This window comes from Oncorhynchus kisutch, linkage group LG8, assembly GCF_002021735.2.
Source record: "Oncorhynchus kisutch isolate 150728-3 linkage group LG8, Okis_V2, whole genome shotgun sequence".
Taxonomy (NCBI): Eukaryota; Metazoa; Chordata; class Actinopteri; order Salmoniformes; family Salmonidae; genus Oncorhynchus; species Oncorhynchus kisutch.
Genome location: NC_034181.2, coordinates 22,969,671 through 22,978,106, shown reverse-complemented (window position 1 = coordinate 22,978,106; position 8,436 = coordinate 22,969,671). Strand labels below are relative to the sequence as shown.

Below are 8,436 nucleotides of genomic sequence, written 5' to 3'. Positions count from 1 at the left end.
TCCACAACTTCACTTCCCATTGTAGTGTGAGAGGGGCGGCCTGGACGAACATTTATTCACTTTAAACACCTAATGAACGTGAGAAACGGAAGTAGAGAAGAAATGAGAGAAGAGCTTCTGTGCCTTGTAAAGGAATGCTAGTCATGCAGGACACAGGTGGCTATAGAGGTTGTGGCATTCTACAGAATTAGGATCTTAGTTTTATCACTTTTGGTGATGAGAATTTTCCTGCACATAAGGAAATGCAGATGAGCTTCATAATTGACATAAATACCCTGAAAACCCGTTTTAACACACAGTTATATTAACAATATTGCACTTTTCATGTAGCCTAATTTTGGCCAGCTTAACCACTGATCAAACAACATTATGGACTAAATGTTCAAATCCTGTTGCTGCAGGATTATATTGCTGTGACAATACTGATCTAATTAAGATCCATACCATACCTATATACATTATACTACATCTGTATAAACCATATGCAGTATACTATACCATAATTGCACATTTGCATTTTAAAACTTGTAGTCCTTTTCAGAATCAGACTTGAAATGCATTAATGTTAGCATACTAATGAAAAATGTAGTTTATAGGATATTATGATCTAATGATGTGTGGAAAGCACAAATGATAAATTCACATCCTAATCAAAATAATAATGGACAAGTTTCTGTTGGATGAAAAACCTTTATACTCTATAACACTGCTTATTATTCTTCAGGGTTTTTTTTCAACCTTTTGTAAACCATTGTATTTGCACAGAAAACTCCAGAGTAGTTTTATTATATTATATTGTGTACTGCTTTTAAACCTTGAAAACTCTCAAACGCCACACTTTTCTCCCTTCATCTTCCCTTGTTTGTGTTGAAAGCTGTCACTGAACAAGAAGTCACGTAAAAATAACATATGCACTGATTATGAGTTTGTTGGTGGTGGTGGTTGGGGGGATAAAATGAATAATTCCTTATGTTTTCCTTTCTCTTCCCTTGTAGTGTGACAGCGAGAGTGACGTTGATGACAAGGTAAGACTTCTTTCTGTTTATTTTCCCCACCACATGAAGTGTACGTGAGGAGTTGTGAATAACACATGGGTTCCTGACTGAAGAAGAAGAAACAGCCTTCGGTTAAAGGGAAGAGGAGAATAACAGACTACTAGATGAGGATGAGTAGGAAAGAAACTGACAAGGAACACAGCTCAGTAAGGTATATATTTGCTCTGTTAGTTTTTCACAACGCAAATGATAACGCTGCTTTTATAGGAGTAAGAGAATGTTGCGTCTTTTCAACTCCTTAAACCTGTTAATGACACCCTCAGCCTGTGCACAACGTATATCACATTTTACATACAGTACAACAATGTGATACAGAGAAGAACCTGCTTTTAGAATATAGATCATAAATCGTAAACAGTGCATTCGGAAAGTATTCAGACCCCTTGACTTGGTTCACATTTTGTTTTACATTACAGCCGTATTCTAGAATGGATTAGATCTTTTTTTCTCAGCAATCTACACACAATACTCCATAATAACAAAGCAAAACAATGTTTTTGAAATATCACATTTACAACTATTCAGTCTTTACTCAGTACTTTGTTGAAGCACCTTTGGCAGTGATTAAAGCCAAGAGTCTTCCTGGGTATGATGTTACACGCTTGGCACACCTGTATTTGGGGAGTTTCTCCCATTCTTCTCTGCAGATCCTCTCAAACCCTGTCAGGTTGGATAGGGAACGTCGCTGCACAGCTACTTTCAGGTCTCTCCAGAGATTTTCAATCGGGTTCAAGTCCTGGCTCTGGCTGGACCACAAGAACATTCAGAGACTTGTTCCGAAGCCACTCCTGTGTTGTCTTGACTGTGTGCTTAGGGTCATTGTACCTGTTGGAAGGTGAACCTTCAACTCAGTCTGAGGTCCTGAGCGCTCTGGAGTAGGTTTTCTTCGAGGATCTCTCTGTACTTTGCTAAGTTCATCTTTCCCTCGATCCTGACTAGTCTCCCAGTCCTTGCCGCTGAAAAACATCCCCACAGCATGATGATGCCACCACCGAGCTTCCCCAGTAGGGCTGGTGCCAGGTTTCGTCCAGATGTGACGCTTAGCATTCAGGCCAAACAGTTCAATCTTGGTTTCATCAGACCAGAGAATCTTGTTTCTCATTGTCTGAAAGTCTTTTAGGTGCCTTTTGGCAAACTCCATGCAGGCTGTCATGTGTCTATTACTGAGGAGTGGCTTCTATCTGGCCACTCTACCATAAAGGACTGATTGGGGGAGTGCTGCAGAGATAGTTGTCCTTCTGGAAGGTTCTCCCATCTCCACAGTGGAACTCTGGAGCTATGTCAGAGTGACCATCTGGTTCTTGGTCACCTCCCTGACCAAGGCCCTTCTCCCATGATTGCTCAGTTTGGCCTGTAGGCCAGCTCTAGGAAGAGTCGTGGTTCCAAACTTCTTCCATTTAAGAATGAGGGAGGCCTCTGTGTTCTTGGGGACCTTCAATGCTGCAGAATGTTTTAGTACACTTCCCCAGATCTGTGTCTCAACACAATCCTCTCTCGGTGTTCTACGGCAAATTCCTTCGACCTCATGGCTTGGTTTTTGCTCTGACATGCACTGTCAACTGTGGGACCTTATATAGACAGGTGTGTGCCTTTCCAAATCATGTCCAATCAATTGAATTTACCACAGGTGGACTCCAATCAAGTTGTAGAAACATCTCAAGGATGATCAATGGAAACAGGATGCACCTGAGCTCAATTTCGAGTCTGAGGTCCTGAGCAAAGGGTATGAATGTTTATGTAAATAAGGTATTCCTGTTTTTTCTTATAATACATGTGCAAAAAAATGTATTATAAAATTGTGATTATGGGGTATCGTGTGTAGATTGATGAGGATTGTTATTTTTTTAATCTATTTTAGAATAATGCTGTAAAAATTCAAAGGGTCTGAATACTTTCCCAATGCACTGTATATCACACTTTTATGTAGGTTTGAACATCATATTCAAATTCATTTCATGCATGAAAATACACTACTGCTTTCCCTAATATCCTAGTGATCGCATTGCAACTTGTATCACAGTCTTTATGTTGTTAAATGACAGATTTCCAAGTTGCCATCAGTTAGAAATCATTTGTCAGCCTGTTTGACAGCTGTTGGTGAGTGCCTATAGAGTATTTGTAGTAATACCAATTTCACAACTGAACACTTGTTTATCTACGTCTTATGGGGTGGCTGGCTCCTTCATCTATGGCTGCTACCAGCACCAGCACCACCAGCCAATCCACCATGAACCTCCAATGGGAGCCTCACACATCTTAATTCCCCCGCAGTTTAGCAATTACCCCCTGGTAAATGAATGAGATAGCATGTCTAATCTCCTGTAAGCTTAGCTCCCAGTTCTGTGGAAATGTCTGCGGCTCTGCTCACCCTATAAATAATACATTGATAGCAGCAGCATCATTTGCATTAACTGTAGCTTTGGCAAGTAAATAGGCTTTTATCTCTTCATTGAAACAAAAAGTGAGGGAAGTCAGGGAAGAGAAGGGGAGCCTCTCTCTCACCCGTCAGTTTGACATGACAGGAAGTGGGGTTTTCAGGGTATGTCAGTTTCCATACAGCTCCCTTGCATCACTATGGGGGAGGAGGGGGGGAAGGGGAGGAACTACCCTACAGACAGAATATCCCCACTCCGTATCCTCAGGTAAACCCGCCCACCCTCCCTGCTGTTCTGTGTCCATACCCACCCTCCCTCCCGCTGTTCTATGTCCATACCCCACCTCCTACCCCTGCACCTGCCACATGTAACGTTCATTGCTAATTTGCTGCATGGGAAATAGGAATGTCATATGGTTTATGCTGGTGGATTGCATTAACTACGTAGGTGTTGTTCACAACATGTGAAAGCAATTGCAAAATTGCTGCAGATTCTGTGTGTTTTCTCTCTCTCTCAATTCAATTCAAGGGGCTTTATTGACATGGGAAACACATGTTAACATTGATAAAGCAAGTCTCTCTCTCTCAAGGCTAATCCATCAGAATCTGGGTTTTGTGTATTTAGTGAAAGCATAGGGAATGGGGTGTGGTTGGTTCATATAAGTGCAGCAGTCTTGGGTTTGACTGGTGGTGGTTAACTTTTACCAGGCCGTCTGTCCATGGGGCTTGTGAAAAATGTGCCAACGTCCATAGAAACCAGACAGAGCTTACGCCCATCCCAATGAGGCCGTTGTGAATTCCTAAAGTGCTACTCTCTGAAAGGGCACCATATCTTTCATGTTCATTACATGTTCAACAAATCCAAGATGGCAGCATGTCAAGTCGTTTGTCTGTGACTAGTACATTTTAACCTACTACTAACCTATTTATTTATGGTGGAGTAACTTCCTTGTTGTGTAGTGCAAACTATTTTGTTTTTGCTGGTGTAAAGATCACAGGTCCTCCTCATCTCGGCACTTCATTACTTGAAGTTGACCAAAGTAACCCTATCTCTGGCTGGCCTGAGTTCCTTCTTCATCCGCGTGTCTCGTCCAAGCTGCTCCTTTGTGCTCTTCGCCTGGCTGGCCTGAGTTCCTCCTTCATCCGCGTGTCTCGTCCAAGCTGCTCCTTCGTGCTCTTCGCCTGGCTGGCCTGAGTTCCTTCTTCATCCGCGTGTCTCGTCCAAGCTGTTCCTTTGTGCTCTTCGCCTGGCTGGCCTGAGTTCCTCCTTCATCCGCGTGTCTCGTCCAAGCTGCTCCTTCGTGCTCTTCGCCTGGCTGGCCTGAGTTCCTTCTTCATCCGCGTGTCTAGTCCAAGCTGCTCCTTCGTGCTCTTCGCCTGGCTGTCAGTGGCAGCTCAACAATCCCCAACCCGTTCTCTCATTCGACCTCAACACCCAATCTACTCACACGCGCAAATACTCACATCCAGACTCATACATACACGCTGTCCCTCTCTCCCCTTACCTTCGTTGGCCTCTCTTTTTTTACATTTGTCAGAGAAAATGACAATTTTCGTGGTATTGCTTTGTGCACTGACTTTACTGAACTCTGGACAAAACAAACATTGTCGCTGGGTGAGTACATCTGACAATGTGCTCTCCCGTCCATTAGACATTTTGTCTGCGGGAACTCTCTCTTTTTCACTCGGTCCACTCGTCCAAGTGCAGATGCATTTGTGGCATGATGTGAACAGTACGAACTTGTGTCACTACCAAAGTAATGGTTTTAAATGACTGTTTTTTATTGTCTGGAAACTCACTTCTAGAATTCGCTTGCAGTAGGTCTCTTAAAGAAGAGATGCCATGCAAGGTTATTAAACAGAGGTGCCTAGTTATTCTTATTTTGTTGATATCAGGTAACGTGCAACCTAACCCTGGCCCTGATATGCAATGTCTCCAAACCCCCTCTGATTTTAAATGTAGATCTAGTTTAGGTATGTTTCATTGAAATGTATGAAGCCTGTTGTCAAAAATTGATGGGGTTATGATTTGTGCTAAATCAACTGATGCTGATGTAATTGTGTTTTCTGAAACCTGGCTCAGCAAGTATGTTCTTGAGGAGGATATTTGTATAAATGGTTACAATGTTTATCACACTGATCGAGTTAAGAAAGGTGGGGATGTGGCTATATACACCATGTAACTGATAAATACCTTGTAAATGTGGCTATATACACTATGTAACTGATAAATACCTTGTAAGTGTGGCTATATACACTATGTAACTAATAAATACCTTGTAAGTGTGGCAAAGTCTGAAACTATTTGTAAACAGTTGGAATTTCTTGCTTTGAATATTGAGGTTTCAAAGGGTCTCTCTATAACTGTGATTGGCTGTTATAGACCCCCTCTGCTCTCTGTATCTGTGATTGGCTGTTATAGACCCCCCTGTGCTCTCGGTGATGCATTTTCTTCTTTGACGCACCTTATGTCTAAACTTCTTTACAGTGAAATGATCTTGATTGGTGATCTCAACTGGTGTTGGTTAAAGCCGGTGTCTGATGTTTTAAAAATGTTTTGTAATTCTATGAATCTTACCCAGTTGATTAACTCAATCACTCGCCCAAATCTTAAATGCCCAGATAAATCTACCCTGATTGATTTGATATTGACAAATGTTCCACATAAATATTCTACGGTTGTTGTTTTTGTAATGATTTAAGTGACCATTGTGCTGTTAGAAATACTAAGGTTCCTAAGACAAACCCACGTTTTATTCGTAAGAGAAATGTGAAGTGTTTTAATGAGCAGGCTTTCTTTCATGATTTGTTTTATTTTGACTGGAGCAGATTGAGTTTATTCCTGATGTGGAAACTGCCTGGAAATTCTTTCATGATGATTTTTTCCAAATAGTAAACAAACATGCCCCATTCCGCAGGTTCAGGGTTAAAGGGCGGGATAATCCATGGTTTTATTCTGAGCTGTCTTGTATTATTCACGACCATAATCTAGCCTGGGCTAAAGCAAGGAAATCATGTTCTGATGCTGATTGGCTTATTTTTAGGCAGTTACGAAACAAGTGTTATTTTCTTCTCAGGAAGGCCAAGTCTGAATATTTTATGTCTGTTACCACTGATAACCTGAATGACCCTAGAAAGTTTTGGAAGGCTATTAAGTCTATGTCTGGTAACAACAATGTTAATGAATTACCGTCATGTGTTTTGAAGGACTCTGTTGCTGTATATGACAAAACTGAAATGCTGAATTGTTTCAATGAGCACTTTGTATCATCTGGTAGGCTGTTTGATTCAGTGTCCTCTGTCTCTGTACAACCCTGTGTGGATGAACCAGTGAGAGCTGGTCAAACTTTTAGCTTTTTGCCATTCTCAGTGCAGGTGGTACATAAAGCCCTGAAATCCTTAGATCAGAGAAAGCCTGCAGGTCCTGATCTTTTGGATCCCTACTTTTGAAATCTGGCAGCTGATTTCATAGCTGAACCACTTACATATCTGTTCAATCTAACCCTGGAATGTAATGAAATCTGGAAATCAGCATTTGTCCTACCACTTTTAAAAGGGGGAGATCCGACTCTTAAATAATTATAGGCCAATCTCAAAGCTGTCACCCCTGGTGAAAATACTTGAAACCTTTGTGAATGAACAGCTAAAAGAGTTTTTATTTACTAACTCTATTTTATCAATGTACCAATCGGGCTTCAGTAAGAAGCATAGCACAATTACAGCAGCCATGAAGGTTTTAAATGATATCACTGAAGCCCTTGACAAAAAACAGCACTGTGTCTCACTTTTTATTGATCTCTCTAAGGCTTTTGATACAGTTGTTCATGCTATATTAAGGCAGAGATTGTCGAGTGTCGGTCTTTCAGAGCATGCAGTTGCATGGTTTGCTAACTATCTGTCTGAAAGAACTCAGTGCACTCAATTTGATGGGCTTATGTCTGTTAAATGATCTGTCTTTAATGGTGTGCCCCAAGGCTCTGTACTTGGTCCTCTCTTATTCACTATTTATATAAATGATTTAGACAAAAATGTCCAAAATGCACAACTTCATTTTTATGCTGATGATACTGTTATTTACTGTTGTGCCTCGTCTCTTACAAAAGCTTTCCAGAACATGCAAACTGCTTTTTATACTGTTCAACATACCTTGTGTCAATTGAAGCTTATCCTCAATACTGACAAAACTAAGCTAATGGTGTTTTCTAAAGCAAGAAATAGACCTCTGAACCTTTCACCTATTACTACCTGCCAGGGCAATGAGATTGAGGTTGTAACCTCATATAAATATCTTGGAATTTTAAATGATGATGGCCTCTCTTTTAAATTGCATATTCAACAACAAAATATTGAAGCTGAAATTGGGATTTTGTTTTTAGGAATAAGGCCTGTTTTTCATTTGAAGCCAGAAGGAGGCTAGTATCAGATACATTTATGCCTTTACTAGACTATGGGGATATTTTATATATGAATGCTTCCGCTCAGTGTTTGAGATCAATTGACACCCTTTACCATGGCACTTTGAGATTTATTTTCAACTGCAAAACCCTTACCCACTACTGCACTTTGTATACCAGGTTGTCTGGCCTTCTCTAGTCACTCGTAGGCTCAGGCACTGGTATATTTTTTATTTACAGAGCCATTTTGGGTTTACTACCTTTTTATTTGGGCATTTTTATTGTTCAGAAATGTGGTGAGTACTCTCTTCGTTCGCTGGACTTTATCCTGCTAACTGTTCCAAATGTCTGAACTGAATTTGGTAAAAGGGCTTTAATGTACTCTGCACCATCGTCTTGGAACACCTTACAAAATACTTTTAAACTGGAAGATCTTGTCCCGATTGGTGTTTTTAAATCACTGATGAATGATCTTGAGACTGATTCCCTGACTTGTCAATGTTTTTAATTAGCTGTTTATGATTTTGTTATACTCTTGTGAATTCTATGGTTTTTACTAGATTACTTGTAGTTTTTCATGTTGTTTGTCTGTAATTTTTGTAATGACTTGGTG

General features: G+C 40.6%; 1 protein-coding gene across 1 annotated transcript in view; it reads left to right on the top strand.

Moving 5' to 3' along the window:
* Positions 1 to 995: 995 nt before the first annotated feature.
* The window catches only part of fbrsl1 (fibrosin-like 1), a 149,135-nt gene continuing 141,694 nt past the window's right edge, over positions 996 to 8,436 (top strand). The window contains exon 1 of the mRNA XM_031829867.1: positions 996 to 1,025. The gene's annotated coding sequence lies outside the window, so the exon portion shown is untranslated. The remainder of the gene's footprint in view (positions 1,026 to 8,436) is intronic.